Below are 22,319 nucleotides of genomic sequence, written 5' to 3' on the forward strand. Positions count from 1 at the left end.
CTTTCACAATAACCAGACATTAATACATAGATGACTGTACCAGAGCAGCTCTTTTGGTTTTTTGAATGGCAGTGATAACATCTGGCACATAGCTCACATTTCCAACAAAAAGCCCTCCTTGCATTACCCCAGAACAAGAGTACAGCATGTCCTTCCCCTTCCTCCTGATGTGCCCGTTTCCCACCACACTGTGCAGCGCAGGCGCTTGCAGGGACTCTGGGTACTGCAGGGGAGCAGTACTTCCGCAAGAGGCTGTGGGCACTGTATGTTAATCCCTCCACATCAGCAGACCCGGGCTGGTGACAGAACAGGTGAAGGAGTAAGGCCCAGAGTCAGCAGACACGCAGTGCAACCGCTGAAGATGTCTGCTTTCAGCAGCTGAGTCTGGCTGCCTCTCTTCAGGAACCAAAAATCCTGTCTGGTAGTGGACATCTTAAGTTACCACACAGAAGAATAAAAAAACCCAGACATCAGTCACCCACCCAAGTCTTTGGGGTGGAAAAATCTCAGAAATCTAGATGAGATGGGCACGGCCTGTCTCCTGCCTGGAATACCTGGGAGTGCTTGTTGGTAGCATGCCTGATCATGTACTGCTGGTTGGACGTGGGGCCAAGGCTACAGCCGTTCACCTGCCAGTGGCGTGATCCCTGTCCCTCCTTCTGGCTGCGGGAGAAGCAGGTGACGCCTGGGTGGGACAACTGCCAGGCATTAGGAAAGACCACTTGGGCCTATGGTTCATTTCCCAGGCAAGGCATAGCTTGTTTCCAGGTGTGAAGCGCTGACTGCAGCCAGCGTGTCCGCCGCTGGGCTGCGGCTGTTCACACCAGTACGCTACAGCCCTTCACAGCGGCGTGGGACCACCGACGGGGACTGTGACAGCCAGTGGAGCAAATATGGTGAACAGCACCAAACTTTCTGGAGAAGAGCAATTTTGGTACAGTGTTGATCACCCGTGCTTCGGTCTCTTTGCAGCGAGGTAACGTGGGCAGGCAGAGCAGCGTTCGTGTATGGATTGTGCAGGTCAGTTTCGTATGCCGCAGCTGAAGCCATAAAATGAGGAAAGAGACCCACAACGCAGTCACAGAGCTGAAAAGGCAAGTTCAGACCCTGCCACAGCTTTGACTCATAATATGACACACTCCATACATTTCAAGTTGCAGAACTTATTTTGTATTTCAGCTTTATGAATGATAGACAGTGTTCTTGCCACATTTCCTCTATCAGTTTTATTAATTTTCCATCAGAGTAAATTAAACCCCTAATTTTGCTGCCTTTCCTCGCTTGTAAGTGGGTGACAAGGTCAGCTTCAGAGAGGCCTTTGTGAAAAGGAGGGTGGTAATAGCTGTGAAGTGCCCTGTCTGGTGAAGTCTCAAATGAAAGACAGGATGGCTATGCAAAGCATTATAAAGTCTTTGAAAATTAAGGTAATAACAAGGCAGGCCTGTACTTTTGCTAGTGTGTGAGATTCAGAATCGCTACTGCTGAGCGGCATTTCCATGCCAGCAACCTGCACCAGCTGCTATGGCCACAGATCAGTGCTTCAGTTGATACCAAAGTATGGGTTGTGCTCCAGTTCTTGGACTCCCTCACCTCTGTATCACCAGGATTTCTTCAACACAGTCATTAACAGCTCACACATACCTGCCACACCTTCCAGCACACACCTCTGCATTCCTCACCCTGCTCCAGAACATGCCTGCTTCATGGACTTGCACTCCCAGAGCTCACATTCACTGTCTCTCTTACTCATGTGGGATCAAGTAGCACTATGAAGTGCTGCTAAGTTGTGGTCGTGATGAATTTAGCCCTGTCCTTGCAAAACGGATGAAGAGCAGACTATTCTGTAATCTAATCACTACTTTTTTGAAGTATTTTTCAACTTACGTAAAGAAAATAAGTACTGGAAATACTTGATCTGTAGTGACAATCTCTGGACCTTACTACACATGTAACACCAGCTAAAGACCATCACTTGATGCATTTTTGATGCAAGTTTTCCTGTCTGTGACCGGAACTCGCAAGCTTTCTCCCTGCTTTTTCTCAGCTTATAAAGCTTTCCCTGCCATCTCTTACATTTACCAAGTCTCCAGTTCCCAAGTGCTGTGGGTATTTCCAGCTCTCGGGGTTTCTGTGACAGAGACAGCTCTGTCTTCCAGGGGATGCAGTACCTGGTAGCTTCAAAGGAGCAAGCTGGGGGTCACAGCACCTGACTCTGGAGGGTACCTTGGCCCTGGACATTGGCACAGGCCAGCCAAAAAATGATCCCACCTTCCTCTCTACTTGCTGTTCTTCTTACATGGCGCAGCAAATCAGAACCTCAGATCGGCACAACTCCTATTGTTGCCAGATTTGCAGTCTAGGAAAAAAAATATCAAGCTCCTCATTTCCATGCAGCGAGTGGGAACCAGCAGTGGTTGGCAACTTCTATCCTTGGCCAAGGGCAAAGGAAATGGTTAAATCTCACTCCTTTGAAACATAAATCTCTGTGCTTGTTACCTGGGCAAGGGAGAAAGATCAGAGTCCTTGAATAATATTAAAACACTCAACTTAGGCTGATTTAATTTCCCATTTTTCTGCTCTAGTCTCAAAGTTTATGCCTTGAATTTTAGTTTAATCCTTTATTTTTAAGGTTTACCTGGCATCAACTGTTTCTCAAGACTATTCATTCTGTCCATTAGACTTAACTAGCTGTTTACCTAACATGTTACCTGATTATAAATAAAATGATATTCTGTTCTGGAAAAAAAAAATTTAAGAAGTGATATCTCAAGAAGAGTTTGTTAGATCTTTACGGCAGAGAAGGTGTCCCTGGGCTCTGGGTGGGGAAGATGTCTCACCGATTACCCTCGGGTTTTTCCAGTCACCTTTCTGCACATGCAGGTCCTGCTGACCATTACATGTGAGGGTCATGACAAGTTAAGGTATATATTTTGAGAACTTGTTTATGGTAAGTAAGACATCGATGACAGATTCACTTCAAGTCACTTGCAAAAGAGCTTCATTTAGGAGGGATACCCAGGAAGAGGGATGGAGACACACACAGGAGTCAGAGTCTGTTGGGGCAGAGAAGCCCCTGTTGTTGTCTACGTGAAGGTTTGCAGTCCTGCTGCAGGGCAGGTGCTACGCATGCCTTCCCGAGCGAGGAATGACCTGGTGGTGGGAAAGGGCTTTTCTCTGGGACTGATCCCAACCCACGCCTGCTTTGAGGCTGTGGATTTCTTGTGTTGGTTCACTGCAATACTGTTCTGATGCAGGATACTGACACACCTTGAGATGTGATATCACTTGTCTGATTACAGCAGAAACTTCTGACCACACACCAGTGCAAGGCTTGCCTGCCTTCTCAGTTTTATTTTCTACTCTGAGTTTTGCAGCCTTAAATCCATGCTATGTTGGCATACACAGAGCTGCACTTTAAAAGTGGCCAGTCTGTTTTCATTGAAAAAAAATCCCTCCTTCTGGTATTTTTGCTAGCATTGGTCCCCAGAACACAATCCCCAACACAGGGAACATGTTCCCCACTGATGTGCCAGACAAAAGTTCATGGCTTTGTCTTATTGAAAATGAAGCCTTGATTATTCATGCAGTTCCCAATGAGTCACTCCACACCCTTAAATTATTTCTGACAGATGTAAAATGCCTTCTGCTGAATTCCTACTCCAAAGAGCCTTTTGCATGACTGGCTTATCAGTGAATGCGAGCAGACTCATGGTTTACAGTGCTTCTTCATCATCATGGCATGTGTAATACTAAACATGATGACTAGGGAAACCAGACCCACCTATTTTTTTGCCATAGCCTCACAGCTTCCAAAATCTCCCAGCAGCCCCACAAGAAGCATTCATGCAGGGCAAGTAATACAGGAGACCCTATATTACCCCATGGATCTCAACACAGCTTGAAGCTTGAATGAAAATTAATTGGTGTGGGTATATGAATTCACTTGCAGGGATGATACAGAGACCGAAGTACTAACCTGAAGGCTTGTTTTTGTCACTTTTGGAGACCAGACATGTTCAGGTGTGAGCTAAAGCTCAGCTCTGCTCCCTCAGCCTGCAGTGCTGACCTTACTTCCTTTAAGCTGGAAGTGCACTCTACTGTGTTTACACACACACACAGTTGGTACACATCACTCGATACACAGTCAGGAGACACGTAACCTTTCCTCCGCTGCCTGCAAAAGACAGGTGTAGGCTGTTTCCCAAAGGCTCTATGGCTTCTTCCTGAAATGAAGGGTCCCCAGGCTGGCCTGAGGATTTTCACAGATTTGCTTTCTCCCACAAAGAAAAGCTCTTTTAGGTGCTCCAGCATCGAGAGGACCTTCTGCAAACAAGAACCTCCTCCAAAGCAAGAAGGCAGTTGCAGGAGGGATGCCTTGAGGAGTACCAACAGCTTGGAGCTTCCCCTGTGACCCGATGCTGCTTGCGGGTGTCGCAGGAACATACCCACAGTAATTCAACTGCTAACTCTGAGATAATGCTAATACTGCCAAGGTTTAGCATTAAGGTGGTCAGATGTAATTGTTGTCCTGTACACTACACTGCGTGTGTCTCACAAGAAATAGTGTGGTTTCTTACAAGAGGGAGCTCTGCTGAGCAGCTGAGCACACACTGTTGGGACAGACCATGTAGAAATCCCTGTTGTCTTACCTGCGGTTACTGAAAGGGGCTGATGAACTTTCAGTGGCAGCTGCAGGCATTTCAGTGACATTCCCTAGCAGATGACCAGGTCTGGCACTATATGAGGCTGAAGACATTGTCTCTGCAATATGAGAGTCTGGGATTCCACATTTTTCTTCTGTGGAAATCTCTTTCACTGCAAAACTGATTAACAGCACCCAAAACCATATTAAGCAGTCATTTTAGCAATTCCAAAATCTATTACTGATCTGGCTAAGTAAAACAAAACCTAAACAGCAAATGCATTATGAGACCTTACAACTGTGAATTTCTTACTTCCAGTGGTGACGCTCCCCCCTTCTTTTTCCTCACAGATGGTCATGATGATACCTTTTTGTTCAATAATTAATCATGTTTGTGTCAGGTTTTACTTGTTTCAGGGACTTAAATTGAGTGTCTCATTCAAGGAAATCTGTAACTGAGATACAAATCGGCATCTGTGAAAGACTTCAGGATACGGTTTTAAGCATGTATTCTACTACCTAAAAGGCATCTACACAGGATGTTAGTAGAGGCTGATAAGACATCTGTCTGTCTTGTCAGTAGACCCACTGGGTTCTGACAGCTGAATAGAGGCTATTAATTAAAACTGCCAGATTATGTCAGACTTTTGCCATACTCCCTAGATAATTCAGTCTTACCATTTCAAGCAGCATCAGTGGGAACATGACCAAACCATTTAATTTCCCCCCCTAAATCCATGCCTCTCTTTCTAAGAAAGAGAACTTACTCCCACAGTAATAGCCCTTTGCATTTTGGGGGGAAACAGTGTAACTCAGTGCTGCCTTAAGGGGTGCCCAGGTTTGCTCAACTCCTTGGGAGAGCGGCCCCAGGCAGCCAGCCTGGGAGCAGCTGCACAAAGGTTCTGGTATTAACTCCCCACCCTCATGAAGGTTACAGAGGATAACACCACAAGTTTTGCAGGAATAAAGAGCCTTTTTCTTGCTTTTCTAAGGAGGATCTATGCTAGAATAAGCAAACAAAAATTGGACCTGATTTCACACCCCTCTGCTCCCACAGCTATCCTCACTGAAGTCCGTAACTCTTCTCCTGTGGACATACGACATGGTGTAATGACTCTTAGCTATTCATTCTTAAAGGAGAAGTGTTATTTTTGCATGTAACTGTGACCTACTTTTTAATTTTGCTATATATACAAATTGACTCTTTGTGGCACATCTATGAATCCTTTGAAATGCATGTGATGCAGAGCAAAGGATCGCACCTTAGAGACATATTTAGAAAATGCCAGTTTTGTTTATTTTACATGTTTGTAATTGTCTCTGGCCGTATTATCATTGATAATTTTCCACAGTGGCTTTCACAGTAATGTTGGTTTGTCTGGATATTCAACATTGCTAAAAAGCACTTGAAATGTCAAATGCAAGAACAGTTGTTCGTCTTCTCTTGCTATTGCAGCCTAATACAGATTTGAACCATGAGCCATCTTGTTACAGCTTCTGAAATCAAAGTAAAGCTAGATAATTTGTAGCATAGCGCAAACATATGCTGTAAGGATTCAGAAGTATCTTTCATGAATCCATAGTGTGCAAATGGATAGATCTTACAATGTTTTCTCATTGTTTCAAAGGCACTGGAAAACAAAATTGTTTGGGTTGAGAGATTGTTTTGGGATAATAACCTGTAGTTGTAACGGACAGGTCTTCTATTATGCTGCTTACTTTCTAAATTATCCTCATCAGAGCTTTTCCTTAATTATCTCTGCTCTTCTCTGCTCCCCAGACTTCTCTAGTCATCAGGGACTGAACTGGGTTCATAACTAGATTCTTACTGAAATACAAAAGCTCTATTGCTGGAGGAGAAACATCTTTTCCTTGCCTGTAGCTACACCATAGTAATTTTATAGATTTTATTTTTCTGCAAGAGATTATTTTATTTATTGTAGCTGAAGTAATACTAATAAATAATTTCTATTTAAGCACAACCTGTGCATATTATAATTCTGTTCATTTGCTTGTAAAGCTTTTCACCCAGCCTCACTGGAGGAAGGAAACTGAATTAAAGAAAATCCGGAATAAGAGATTGTTTCAACTGCAAATGAGTGTTTGGTGGCCACACCATCATCAAGCTGTAGCAACCCATGCTGAGACAGACTGTTCCACCCAAGCCGAGCTCCAGCTGGGAGCACACAGCCCTTCTGCAAGATCAGCTCAGACAAGTGGCACTTCACCACTGTTCACTCGTGCAGAAGGTAGTGCAACAAAACTGACTCTCCCATGTGCCTCCCCTGCTTTGTCCGATCCTGGGACATCCTCTGTGTACCAGTAGCAGGTACCTCTCTCTGGCACGTTCTGGATGGAAGCTCTCTCTGCACATCAGAATTAATATAATCAATTATATTAATTAGTAGGATTACTCAGAGATTGCAACCTTCTCATATAGTGTAAGTGATCACCATCAAGGAGACTATGCCTAAATGCCCCTGTGCTAAATGCTATTGAAGGTATCCTTTGAGCACACTAGGAACCTCAGCACCCTTCCCTCAACTGCGTATGCTGAAGGCAACTAGAGTTAGGCAAGCTAAAGTCATGTAAATTCTACCTTTTACATCCAGTTTATGCTGCCCGAGCACCCAGTTCTACAGGAGAAGACAAGGATGTATAGTTAGAGGTTGATACCAGCTTTTCACTTTTCTAGATTGCGATAGCAATTATTATGTGTGGATGGCTCGTGCCTCCCATGCATTGCTCAGAGGTGGATCCTCTTCAGAACCTATTCCCTGCCCAAACAGAACAAAGGCTGTATCATCTTCATCAGGGGTAACCTCTGTTCAACTGGGGTGCCACAGATTTGCCTCTGGGGCCAACCTGAGCTGCAGTAGAGCAGGGAGAAGGCTGGTTTCAGGTAAGACTGAACATTCAGTTTGCACACTCATGAAGTTGTTGCCTGCAGACCTCCACGAGGAAGTCACACCAGGAGTGAATGTGTTCCAAAGGGCATTCACACGGCACATTCATACTGGAGCTCACATGGCTGCACGGAGGCAGCTAGGGGGGCAGGTAGCTGGTGTCTTGGACGTTCCAGAGGATCTTCCCACAGCTCACCTGCATTTAGGTGGCAGTCTCTAGAGTCTCCACTGCCCATCACACTTTTTCCTCTGAGGTGTCCTCTGCAGTAACTAATGCAGTAGCCAAGTTTTCTCTTCTTGGTTCTTTCTCAGGGGCCTGCCCAGGGAATGAGGGACTCTGAGCCACCTTTGGGCCACCTTATGTCAGGGTCAGCCTACCCAAGGAGCTTGCTTTTACTCTTGATGCAATGGCAGCATCTTGTAAGACCGCTTGCACTTAATTTCTGTACTGCATGACACAGTGTAAGGGCTAAGTGTAATGTTGAATTACAAAGTGGTGTGGATAAAAGCATCTGCCAGCCTCTGCACATATATGAGGTCAGTGGGTTTACATTCCTTCAGGTCAGAAAACAGAACAAGCGTGATCTCATCACCGTGCCAGTTTCTCCACATTACAAAGTCACCGCAAGATGTGACGACACATTGTTCGTGCTCTGGGAGGATGGAACTGAGGGCTTGTCTGCACTGCTTGGAAGAACAAACTGGAAAGAAGAAACATGCAGAAGCAATCTCCAGGTAAGAAAGTAGCAGAGAACAAGCACACTGGTCCTCCCACAGCATGAAACAGCTGAGCTCACAGTATATATCTCCAATAAACCATATATGCCTGGTCTTTACTATATTTTTACCATAGTCATTCATAGTCCTTAGTAAAACCATACCGTATTTGTGAAGGACTACAAGATCTTAGCGGCCACATTTGCTTGGTGTTTGCCCAAATACCAAGTCTACCACTTTAAAGTGATCTATATGATCTAGTGTCCAGCCCTAATGATCAGTAAGAGAGAGGAAAGCAGGATAGAGGGAGGCAGCTATGTGAAACCTCCACAGAGGAATCCTACTTTTCCGCTCCTCATTTGTTATCCTATGTGGTAATGTATTAATTCTTTAACTAAACTCTTTTGATTATTTTTATACCCCTTACTGATGTCACTCTGAATATTACTGTTATCCTTAAAAATATACAATCCCCTTTCCAAAGAAATTTGAGCCATCCAGCTAACATGCCCTATGACTTTGAAATCAGTACAGTAAATTCATCACCAGGATTCAAAATAAAATTAAGCTTTGGATGAAAGCTATACTACATATGCCTAAAGCTTATAGATTTGTTCTGGTCCAAGGTAACAGCTAAGTACATGTCCCCAAAATGAGTATCATTCTGATATGTTTCCTATGTTTCTTAGACAGAACTAGACAATTTTAGAGGCATACATATGTGTGTGAAACAAAGTTGTGGTTATAAAGGCATGTCCCGGGTTAAGGAAACATTGTTTCATGCAGAGGTTTACATTAAGGGTGGGAATTGCTCTGAACTGGTATGGGTAAAGCATTTTAAATTTTGTAAATTTTTTAAACTTTAAGTTTAAATTTTAAATAAGGCCTTTGAATTTTATTCACTTTGGCAATATCCAACAGACCAGACTCCATCTTGCACACCTTTGCTCTCTGTAAGTGAGCTTGCTGCCACATAATCTGTCTAGAGTGGAAAAAGCCCTGCACCTACCTCTGAGTCTGGCCAGGGTATATCCAGCTCTGACGGGCAGCAGACTGGCAAGCTGGTGCTGGCACAGAGCTTGTCCCCGGCAGCAGATGCTGCTCTCTGTGCCTGTATGGACAGCCACACTGTAACAGATGATGGAGAATTTTTTCTGCTTGCAATCACTCTGTAAGGCCACCATACACACGGGTCTGTCGGGGACAAGGGTAGGCAACAGACGAGAGGGGCTGTAACACTGGCACTGTCAGGACTGAGTTGTCCTGTTCACTGGAATAAAAAGCCACAGGGCTGATATCTTAAAGGCCTGGATGGTCTTATCCTAGAAACAGGAATGCATCCATTCTCCTCCAATTTAATACAAAAACATTGGTCCCTCCTTAAGCACACCACGCACAGAAGTTGAAGTTAATGTTAGTGAATGGTGAAGATACCTCTGACACCCATTTAGATCCTGTTTCATTGGAAAAGGATTGTCTTCATAGAGACTACCACTGATTATATGTTCTGGACCTATTATTCATGCTCAAATACAAAGTTTCCTTCTTCTTTTTTTTTTCAAATGCTATGAAACTTCAATGTATTTGCTACCTTTGGGCCCAGCCCTGTAAATCTTGCTCCTATGAATAAGCCCTATTCATGAACATTCTTGTGTGATGAGAAAAAGCTTTTCTGGAATAATTTTTTGCAAGTACTAGTGAAAAGCTAAGCTAGATAGTACCTAGATAAGTGATGAACACATGATAATCAGTTTTTTGTATTTATGGCCAGACCCTAACACCCACAAAATTACGATACATATTGAGTAACAAAAACATGAAGTCAATTCTGAAGACCTACTTCAATAATGCTGTTATTCTTTTCAATGCATAAAACTTCAGTAGGGCTCTGGGAATTAGCAACATAAAAATAATGATGATGGTGATGAATTTAAAACGCTTTCCAAACACGACATTGAGGAAGTCTTTAGAGAAGCTTTATGGTGAACTTGATAAATCTTTTCACAGTTTTTAATTCTGAGTATTAGTTATTTCATCATCTACATTGCTTACTTAGTGACCGCTACAGGCTATTGAATAAACTGTCATGGCAATATACAGCTTTTGCCATAGGCCAGGATCACAAAACTACATGTGGATCATTTGTCATCCTGAACTTGCACATGCTGTTGTTATTTTATAACTGCAGATCTCAATAGGATTAATGCTGGATATTCATCAACTTTGTTTCGAAAATGGAGTAACTGTGATGTAATGAGGTGAAGAAATTCACTTGATATCATTGAATGAGTTATCATCCATACAAGGATTAGAACACATTTCCTTATTCTGCATGCCATTTGTAATCCACTGCACAAGGATGCCAAATCCACTTCTTATTGCCATTCACCATGTTTCAACAGACTAGGGCATCAAAGGACTAGGTGTTAAATCTTCCCTTTTCACGTTTTTGGGGTTTGTTTGGATTTTTTTTCTCCCCCTCAGAAACTCTGTTACGACTAAAAAGGGGACTTCAGCAGCTGAAAACACCCACGATGTGCACAGTTTCACCGTATAGTTCCTCTCACAGGTCTACCTCTCCATTCCCTCACTCCATCCTCCTGAAGAACCATGAGACCAACCCAGCATTAAGGCCTGCGGTGACACTGCTGTGACAGGTTTTTGCAGTTCTTGACCCTCACAGGAGGGTAGCAGACAGCCAACACAGCTGCAATACAAGGCATTTCTCTGGCTACAGACCTATGAGAAGCCACAGACTCCAGTTTGTTCTATGTGATTTTTACCATCGCCACTGTTGCTCTTGCCACCACCACAGCCCCCACAGACGGAGCAATGCCTGGTATTATTTTTCTGATTTGTGTCTAGGGACATCAGAAATGGGAAAAAATTGGCTGACTGCAGTGGCACAAAGTAAGGCCCTTGGTTGAGATTTGCTGAGAAAAGGCTACCCTGTCTGCTGACAACAGTGAGAATGTAGCATGAACCTCCCTGGAGTGAGCAAGCTTTCTGTTCTAGGGGCACAGTGCCTTGCTGCCAGGGCATGCTGGGGGCTCGCTTCCAGCCTGCTCCCACAGGACCCCAGGGCCTTCCAGCAGAGCTTCTTGCGAGGCAGTTGGTCCCCAGCCTGCACCGTTGACAGGCTTCTTCCCTTCCAGGTACAGGATTTTGCATTTGTCCTTGTTGAATTTCATAACAGCCATGGTTCCAGCCTCAATATTTCTGAGTGGCAGCTCTGCGCATTTTTTCCAGTGGTAATGGTTTAAATTGTGGCTTATTGCAATGGGAACCCTTAAGCACAAAGACGATGCCTTGTTTCAAGGGTGACTTTGCTTGAGTAAGGACTGTTGTTATTTATCATGGCTTCTTAGGAGCTGAAATTCAGATTCTCAAAAAGATACAGATTCAAGACAAGGATCATATTTATGCAGAGGTGATTTCACATACAGAAGTGTGGGTTCTCATAGTCCTTTAAAGCTTCAGGATGCCACTGAGGAGAATAAAATAAGAATATACACAGCCACAATAGTTTTATGAGGTTTCCTTTCTTGGGCCTTTTTTGGGGTGGGTAATCAAATCTTTGGTGGGCAGTTGGCATATGGTTAAAAAAGCTGTGGTGGAAAATGTAAATGTAGGAAATTGAAGCAAAATTCAATAATCCAATAATTCTCATGGATATCCACTGTGTACTTGTCAGGTCATTTGTGTTACCAGAAGTCAATTTTTACAGTCAGATTCTACACAATTTTTGTATTACTTCCACTTGATAGTGCAATTCTTCCAGATAGATACCAGCACAATTAAGGTTTGTCTTGCATTATGTTTAGTGAATTCGGAAGCCAAGTTGACATCAAATATCTTTGTCTCTATTGTTTTCTTCTAAGCACCTATGCAATGCACTATTGTAAATTTTTAAAAAACTTTAATTTTTTACTCATGAAATTTATTAGGAAAGTGATTTCTGAATTACTCTTTTCTTTTTGTTTTATAGCCTGTGAAAATAAGCTCATAAAACTCTAACACATCTTTAATTTCCATGCCTTCCAAGATAATTCTGATAATTTTTCTTCGCAACACAGCATGGAAGAGACCACGGACAAGTGCTTTCAAGTTTACTCATTATCAGAGCTGTGATGTGAGCTTGTAATTCAGGTTCTGTGCCTGGGAAAACCTGTAGAATGCTCATCTCTGCCCCCTGCACCCACCCAGATGTGGTATCAGATTCTGATCACTTCAATCATTACAACTTTTTGTTATTCTTTGAATTAGCATAGTGTCTAGATAGATTTCTTACAGACCAGAATGTTACTGTGCTGTATGTTTCTCAGCTTTTTCTGCTACGTATTTGTGGATCCCCGAAACGACTTAATTTACCATGTGTTATTTCCTTTAAATATAAGTTCAAAATGAAGGAAGAAGGATTGTCCTGCACTCATGATCTACCATAAGCACTCTGTCATAAAACTTTTTCTTTTACAGTTGAGTGGGTTAGTGCCAGTAACTACTGATGAGAGGAATTCATCCAGGCTAGAAGGAGAGCCAGCGGGGACTGTGAGGGTGTGGGTTTCCATTTTAGTATTTCAGCAGGACGAGGCTGAAAGGTATTAAGTCTAATGATTTACAAAGCAAAAACAGGGTTACGGGGTTCCTATCTGCTTGCAGCTGAGTATGAGTCATGGAAGGAAGTAATAGACGTTACAGATTCTACAGGGTAAAGTCACACAAACTTGTCACTTGGGGTTTCTTTGTGCATAACGCAGGTCCCTGTCAGGTTCCTGTTACTGACTTTATTTCATGTCTCATGGCTTGTCTTTTTCGAATACTGGCCAAGGCAAAAATCACAGAATGGTTTGGGTTGAAAGGGGCCTTAAAGATCATCTAGTTCTAACCCAGATCTAACTGCTGCTTTCAGTTATGCTGACATGACCCAAATGTACGTTCTTATGTAAAACCTCTAGCAATCTGCTAGGAAGACCAAAGACATGGGCTTGCAGTTCTCAAAGCGCTGTGCTCGAGACTCATGACCAAGCACTAGACCGCCAGCTCTGGGAAGCCACTGCAGCTCTGTGGAAGTCAGCAGCACCAACTGTCCACGTAGACTTCTTCACCATGAACCTAGCAAATTTTCTCCTGCTGCCACACACGCAAAGGGTAGAACAGGAATGAGAAAGCAAGTGCAATAGGGAAAGATACAAGTGGACAATGTGGGAGAGAACTGAAAGCATCTCCCTTCCCCTTGCACAACTTCATCTCCAGCTTTCCAAGTTTCTGCTCTGCATCACCTCTGTTACAAGCAGAATCTCATTTCCCTTGTTGTCTGAGAACACACAAAGAAGTATAGACTCAAAAATCCTTTAGTAATTTAACACTCAAAATCACTTTCCCCCCCATAATGCTGCATGGTGTCAATGCCTCTGCAAAAATGCAACTGCAGAAAGAACAGACTACTGCAACATGTATTATACAATGCACATACATGATCAAGACAGTTTACACAATGCACTGTTTAGTGTTCACAGGAGTAGGCAGGAGATCAACAAATCCTAGATACTAATTTTACTTCGGGCACTAACTTGGTCTGCAGCTTTGAGTGAATCATTTACAATTCAAGTTTCAGTTTTATTAACTGAAAAAATTGGGAGATACTATTTGTAAGCCTTGTAGAACTTCCAGGAAATTCCCCTGAAATCCACCTGTTTAATTACATTTCAACAGAGGCTGAAATGTCTCTGCATACCGAAGCAGCACTAAAGAAACAGACTGTACCTGATACAGAAGATAGGGCATATTTCTTTTAACAGTTGGCTGTATGATGATGGTGCTGGTGGCCTGGTTCTGTGAAGTACACTGGAAGAAAAGTGGGTATTTTCTTAGGTATCGAGCTACTGACCAAGAAATTTGAATATGTCCGCATTCTTGAACAGAGTAATTTCAAATACATTATTATGTGTATACTGTCATGCTAATCAGAACAGCATGCCTGCATGCAAATTTTAACTTCAAAATAGATGTGAACCCCCTTTCTGCTACTTGTGTGTACTTTGGTATCACTTAACCTTCACATTCTTACAGAGCTCACCAGGAACTTTACCACAGGCTAAATCTATCGTACTATATATTTACTTACCATTAGAAAGGTCTTTTACCACAAGAGTAAATACTGATCTGTTCACACAGGTTAACTGTGATATTGGTCTACATAGAATAAAAATACAGTTTCACTGCACTGTTGTTCCGTATTTCATCATCATACTCCCACTTCATCTTTGTCTCCTCCTGTTCATTCTGACCTCTGTGTACTCGTCAAGACCTTGATGATAAGACAGTCTTCCAACCAGAGCAGAGTATGACTGGACAGAGTAACCCCTAGCATCACCCTGGGAAAAAAACTCTCATTCACTGAAGCACAATATAGCCAATGAGACCAAGAATTACACCCTGTGTTTCCTTCACTGAAGGGAACTGCTTGCCATAGTCACCCTCAGCCAGGGTAGAAGAGAGCAGGAGCATGCCTGTCATCTCCATGTCATTGCTGGCAATGAGACCCCCCCATGCTGAAACAGCACAAGGGCCACCCACACTCTGACAGTAATGTTTTCTCATAACCTACATCCCTTCCTTCACTGAAAATTCACATCATGAAAAATACAGGTCAAATTTGTGCTGACCTAGAATAGGGTTAATTCAATGAAAACTTCCATTTATAGTTCACATCTTGTGCTGAGCTTGTATTGCATTGGTTTACACATACCGGCATTCAATGAGCGTATCTAAATAGTAAGGACTATTGGGTGAGAGCCATGCAACTTGCAGGCATACTTTCCCGTCGAGGTGTTTGAGATCTGGGGGACCACTGCAGACCTTCTTTAAGAATTTTGTTTGATCCACTGTATAGCATTGTGCAACCTGCAATTCTGTAACAGAGAACAATATTGATCTCACTTATCATCTCTGCCCTTTGTTACTGGCACCAGATGAGAAGAAAACAAAAATCAGCTCCAAGATCATTAGGTGGAGAAATGTCCTAAAACTTAAAAAAAACAGGGGGGTCTTTGATCTAGACAGTGCCTGATTCATAGTAAGTTAGTAATCTTCTGAATGCCTCACTGAGGGGGAAAAAGTAAGAAACTGAATGGCTTTTATACAGTTGTCATAATGCAAACTAAAGGTGTTAATGCTGAAAGACTAGGAAAATCAGAAAAAACTTTTCTCTTTTCCTTCAGCTGATCTTCTCTTTGTATGACTGTATCATCTACAAATTGTGTGTGACAATGCTGAAAAAAAGCTAAGACCTCCTATACTAGAGACCACAATAGCACTGCTTATAAGCTGAATTAGTCATAACGTGCATTACTATGTGCTGTTGAAGTGTGTTTTCTGTAGAACATGAGTATCAGCCAGTACAAACAAGTACTGTTGTCCAAGGAGGGAAATCTGCGTCGCTCATGGTATTTTGTAATCAAACCTTGTCTAGTGCTTAAGTAGAGCAGATTATTTTTTTTTTTTTCATTTTCAAACATTATGTTAAAACTGAAAAAGAAAGCAAATGAAAAATACAGGTCAAATTTGTGCTGACCTAGAATAGGGTTAATTCAAGTGGTAGAGTAACTCCAAAAGCATTTTATAGCCATTCTTATGGGAACCACACTTGCATGAGTTTAAATTGTTACTGTCTCTAAAGAGGAAAGAAGAAAAGGTGAAAAAAAAAAAGGGGAGGGGGGGGGGTTGAACAGACAAGTGTAAGATTTACTATTTCAGAGAGGAATAGTCCATATATTTTCACAGCCAAATCTCCTTGGAGATATTGAATAATATGTTGCATAATAATTGCCAAGTATCTCATTTTATTAGAGTGGCCCATTCTCAAATGAATGCATATTATCTTTACAGGTTTGTGACCAGAATGTGGAAGTAAAAGAAGATCTTGCGGTTTACTTCAGTTAGAGAGGGATTCACCTCTATAATTTCTACTATTTTTCCAAACCATGTTTGGTTTTAATATAAACGCATCAGACACTTTTTTAGTATTTGGAAGAGTATTAAAAGAACCAGTCATAACAATTTAATGCCTGAAACTTTCAGGCAGCATTCAGAATGATATTGAATCTCTTTGTCATCTCCTGCCAAAACCAAACCATAGCACAATGCCATAGTGTGGGAAAGGCAGTACAAATCCATTACCTTCACTGCAGTTCCAGCAACTGTTATTACATATGTTATGTTTGAAAGCTCTGGTTATGTATTCATCTCATTTTCAAATCCAATTAAAAACTTCTTGAGAATTCCACAGGCTTTGTCGCCAGTTCAGGTTTAAGTTAAATCATCAGCAGTGCCTGCACTTAACTAGCATTTTACATGAAACTACGCACCACAGGGTGCAATGCGTTTAGAAACTGCTTCTTTATGTTAACAGACATTGCTAAAACTTGCTAAATGGTTGCTGACACCTATTTTCAAAGTGGATTTTTATGGGAGTTCTGCTTGGACAAGGATTTCAAGCTTGATGCCTGCATTTCATGTATGCCTGCTAGTATTAATTTGTCACCCAACTCTGCGCATTTTTAGTGGAGAGCCATACAACTTCAAGACTTCGTTCCACATACTTGCACTGTTCAGTACATTTATCCACTAATAAGGAAGTAATAATGTTGCTTCTAATTCCATCACTAACTAAACAACCATATAAGAACTGCACTTTATGATATCCCAGAACTACCTTTTCTTGGTATAATATATCAATATTTTTTGGTATAATATATCAATAAATGTATTTGTTTTTTCTAAGCAAAATTTGTTTGGTTTTTATGGCTTTGTATGTCATGCTACAGCAAAACAGCAGCTTCCTCTTTTGAAAAGGACAGCAATTAATTTTCTTACATGTCAATATAGAATGGTTAATAATAAAATGGCCTAGCCCTTGACTTTATTTATTACAGCAAGGCAACCGCTGCGGAAAAATATGCTCAGTGATGAATATTTAGCAAGCCAGAAACCATATTTTGTTTTGCATGTCCTCAGCACATTACTATTTACTTTCTGCAACCATTAACATAAGGTAAATGCCATTGATATAAATAGGATGTAGAATTAACAGCTGTACGTGAGACTCACTGCATGATTAAATAAAGCCTTGTTAAGCAGAAGGGGAAACAGTAGTTACTTGTTAGAGTAAATGAAAAGCAAATGGCTGCCTTTTTGCAATAGAACAGCATGGTCTGACACTAACAAGCTCTGAAGGTGAGTTCATGGTTTTTGTATTAGGATTCCTCTCATCAGTGGGGAACAAATATTTATTTCTGACAAAAATTGTCTCCATTCTCTTGTATAATGTACTTGCTGATGATCACTAAAGCCAGTGTAAAATGGACTCATGTCTTGTTGACACCAGCTACAGGAGACAGCCAGTTACTGGTTTTCCAGCTAGCACTTTATACAGAAATCTGTTTTAGAACTACTGTATGTGCTAATGGGTGGGGAAGCAGAGAGAGTACTAAATTAGGGGACTAGTTGTGGTAGTATAAAGGTGAAAAACTGTTTCCTTATGGGATACTTGACAGTGCTGTACAAGACAGTGCTTTTCTGCCCACCCTTTGACTGAGGTCCTGATAAGAGCTTGTTTCAAGCTCTCTCTGTGACCTTCCAGTTGAGTTGAGATTCACAGCTACGATTTTAGGAATGGCAACAGGTAATAGAAATAGGGGTTTTTACTGCATTTACACAGCATTAGGAACAACAGCAGTGGCAGTAACAGCAGGGTAGGTGTGTCAAGAATGGGAAGACTCCCCAAGCCCCTCAAGTGCAACTTACCCGGACCTGTACATTCAAGAAGCCTTGCTGTTTGCGTAAGAACAACACACGGAGTGCTGGATCCATGCCAGTTACACTAACCTCCTGTTTCTGATACTGCTGCTTTCTTTACTTTTTCTGACATTGCAAGGGCATTTGGTCAGCTGCAGTACTGGGAGACGGGACTTGGGTGTCTGGGTGTGAATTGCACAGGTCAGCACCACTAACAGTAACGCTACCACAAGACTTCCCTTGGGGTAAAGCCCAGGACCTAACTGCTGTTTCTGTTTTGTACCTACTGCATATATATCTATATCATATCTATACATATATATATCAATCATATAGATATATGCATGTATATCCTTCCATACTTAAATTTCACTGCTCTGATGTCATGTTTGCTGCAGAGCAATGCTATCATTGTGCAACCCATCTACTAGTTCACTTCGGATGCTGTCAAATTTATTCAGACATCAGCAAGAGTGTGACTGTGGTTGAAAAAAAACCAGCCACCACCCCTCTCTTTCTGTAAGAAGGAGTCACTGAGTCCTGACTACTCCCTGCAGAGACTACAGCTCCTCTTCTTGGAGACCACTTTGTATCGATAGCCTTTAATGATTTTCAGATGTTTTAACAGAATGCAAGCCCCTGAAGAAAAATACTCTATGGTCTTAACTTGAAAAATTCACAAGCTAATTTTTATCTATACGGAATGACTTATTTGTAGTGCAACTCAGAAAAAAGAATCATCCTTCAAATGAAAGTATATCACTGCTTTTGCAATGTATTACTAATGAGTTTCCATACTATTTAACACCTTCAGGACAATTCCACTGATGAAACTCCTAATGCAGAATCTGTTAGGGCTTGCCACAAAAGAGGTAATTATTATGGAAGTCCTAGTTGTGATTTTTTTAAAGTATTGTGATATTTTTCATTTAACCCAGAAGTAATTTTGTACCGCTTCCATCCTTTTACTCCGACAAGCTTCAGAATAGTCATTTCCGCAAATGTTCTGTTTTCTCATTTTCCCAAGACAGATCTCTGAAAGTGTTTTGAATTTGTACACATGGATATATATACTGAGATCACTTCTTCAGCATTAATGATGAAGGACAACAAATTGTGCCTGTTCTTTTAACCAATTTTATAATGGAAGTGTTCCATTATAAAATAATAATACAAAATGCAGATCATCATACATAACTATTGCTTCTCTACTTCTAACACTTTTGGGTTTGCTGAGTAATTTCTCCATTTCACTGACAATTCTATTTCAGTGGAACTACTTACCTAACTTTAAAAACAAAATTAACAGCAGAAAACCTGAGACTTATGTAAACAGAATTCAGGTTTATATTTGCCACACCATTTTTGTGTCTGACAGCACAAGCATTTCAGTATGTGCAAAGTTACAGGCTTTTATAGTGCCTGTACAGTCTGATGAGAAAAGCAGGAATTCGCCACAGAAGTACTACTTTTTCTATGTATTTTGTATACAGCTTCCATTTGGACCCAGATTATCTATCAATCCACTATCCACTACAAAACCAGTATTTGTGCTTTTGTAGCAAAGTTGCAGCTATTGCAGAATGTAAGTTTTATGCAGCATGTTTATGCAAAAACAGGCCAGGGAACCAGTTTTGGCTAATCTGTATCCCACGTGATATGGTAGCAATAGATCTGTCAAAAATTACTCAGAACCTAAATATGTAGAAGCTCCCACACACCTTTATTTAGCTAGCTCTAATCTTTGATCTTGAATGCATGCTTAACCAGTAAAAAGGGGAAGAAAAGGCACTGCATGTGTTGAAGTGAAATGTGAGGGGCAGAGATACTGGTTCACCTTTGAACCCGAGTATCTTACATACTTGAACCAAATGAATGTTGTCTCAGCTAGCTGGAGAGCACAGACATCACCATTCCAAACAATCAGGACTCCCTGGAAAATCTATTTAAATAGGCCATCTAAATATTATAGAGTTGCATTTGCTTTAATGTCTACTCTGTAGCTGCTCTCTCATCTTAGAAATAGATGATTTTTTTATGCTGCACTTCCTCTTACTCCTATCCTACAAGTATTACATGAGACCTGCATGTTAGGAGCTCAGCAGTGCAAGCTGATCTATAACCATAGATCAAGTCATGCCACAGGTTATTTAAGGTATGACTAGCTATCTGAAATTTGTGTACATTCCCTTTTTGCTTAGACGACATCCAGTGTTAATTGAAACAATGAATGCCCTGCCATTACTCATGTTTTTAACACTGAGAAATAATTGATATAGCTGGTAAGAAAACCTGAATAATTGTTCATGCACAAAGTAACGTGATTACTTACTGTTCAAAGAAGAGTTATTCAAGAAAACAAGTGACTTAGATTCCAGGAAATCCAGCGATGAATTATTGAGATGTCCCATTAAAATACACTCATGTCAAACAGAAAGATTTAAGACATAAGAAGTCTGTTGAAGAAATGTGGATTTTCTCCACAATTGATATTAGTCTTTACTCGACATTTTTAAATATATGAGAGAATATGCTGCTGAACTCCACATAAGATATCTGAAACCATTCACATTGCTTTTTTAACTAGGTAAAATGCAACCTGATCTGGATTGTACTTGATCATATGGCTGGAATGCTGAAAATACTGTAATCTATTTATATATCAAATTGAAGAATTTTGGTGTGTTTAAATTTCATTGCAATATAGTGTATTAACTAAATATCAAGTTTACAATCTTTCATTTTCAAACTGAAAAAGAAAAGCCAGACCAACCTGACTTATTTATCCTAAAGCCAGGATTTATTTCCTGGCTTTAAAATACAGACCAAACCTAGGTCTGCTCTGTGCCTTCCCTAAAAGTGGTGTTCCTGCAGCAATAATTCACTGCTAGTGCCGACACATGGTACTTTCCTTATAATGCCTTCAAAATACATACTTTTTTTTTTCAGCATCAAGAATGTACTACAATTCCAAACTGGATCTGCAGCTCAGATTTTCCTTATCCTTTTCTTATTTCTGGCACTAAACCACAAATTATTCGAAATAAAGCAGACAACAAGGCTAAGAGTAACTATGTAAATGAGAACAGCCAAATCAAACAGATGAAAACCACACAGGGGCTTATACAGCCCAGAAGTAATTGACAATAACTAGTCTATTAACCTCAGACTCCCCTAGTGAACCAGCACTCTTCAGGCAACTGTTCCATATAATGCTGTAATTTCCCTAAATTATTTACATAATTCTTTAGAGGGTCTTTGACAAGTCATGCTAAAGAGAGGAAAGGTCCTGCCCCAGACTGCTTCTAGTCAAACAGCACAATCAGGTGCAGCACAAGATAGTATAGAAGTAAAGGTACCCATCAAGGAGAAGAGTGTATTACGCTAAAGACCTGTCTGTTGATCAGTACAAATGTGCATCTTGGATTTTAACATAGCTCAGTTAAGTAAAACACAGCCCCCACTGACATTTAATGGGTTTTGCCATTGCCTTGAAAGGGGTCAGGATCGGGCTAGCAAAAACTGGTGAGATCTCGTAACATGTATTAATTTCTTTTTGCACTTTAAATGTGTTTCTGTATGTGTTACAGTTTCCATTTGTTCTCAGTTGTTGGACATACTAATTATTTTTCACTGGTTGTTGCATTTAATGCCTATTATTGTCCATATAGAAGACAATGAACACTGGAAAGACAAAAAAGAGCAATTTTGTTAGGGTCAGGAAAGAGGAAATTTCCATGCTTTTTGTCACATGAGACTTTAAGAAGAGCCTAAAGCTAAATACTGCAGCTACTATTCGCTGGTTCTCTTGATAGTTAGTGGCCTTTATAAATGCAAAAATCCTACTTACACATTCAAGTAACTCATTTGCCCTTTTCTATGCCCTTCTTCCCTCCAGCAGTCTCTAACCTGGAATTTGTCTTCAGGTCTTGCAGTCAACATCCTGCAGCCTGAAATTCAAAAGAACTTGAAATTCGAATTACCATTGCATCTCAGTCTGGTTTGAGATCATTTGTGGTAATTTAGATGTGTTTTAAAAACAACAAGAATTTGGATAAATGTCTTACTGACTAGCACCACTACTTTAATAAAATGGAAATTGTACAGTTTACAGTGGAGGAAAGGAATTTCTGATATTATTTTGTTTATTTTAAAATTTAAGATGTTAATACAGGATCTTGATAACAAGAGTCATCTGAAGGGGAGTGCACTCTTAAAATACCAAATTGGTAAACCTCAATTCAGATACATGAAAGTTG

General features: G+C 41.0%; 1 protein-coding gene across 1 annotated transcript in view; it reads left to right on the forward strand.

The window, feature by feature from the left end:
- The window catches only part of LOC308072300 (uncharacterized protein), a gene marked incomplete at its 5' end in the record, with an annotated part of 100,830 nt that extends 79,132 nt beyond the window's left edge, over positions 1-21,698 (forward strand). Inside the window, one exon of the mRNA XM_080408955.1 lies at positions 6,663-21,698. The remainder of the gene's footprint in view (positions 1-6,662) is intronic.
- Between the last annotated feature and the right edge of the window lie 621 nt (positions 21,699-22,319).

Source organism: Falco punctatus (genome assembly GCF_963210335.1).
Source record: "Falco punctatus genome assembly, chromosome: 13".
In the NCBI taxonomy this organism is placed as follows: Eukaryota; Metazoa; Chordata; class Aves; order Falconiformes; family Falconidae; genus Falco; species Falco punctatus.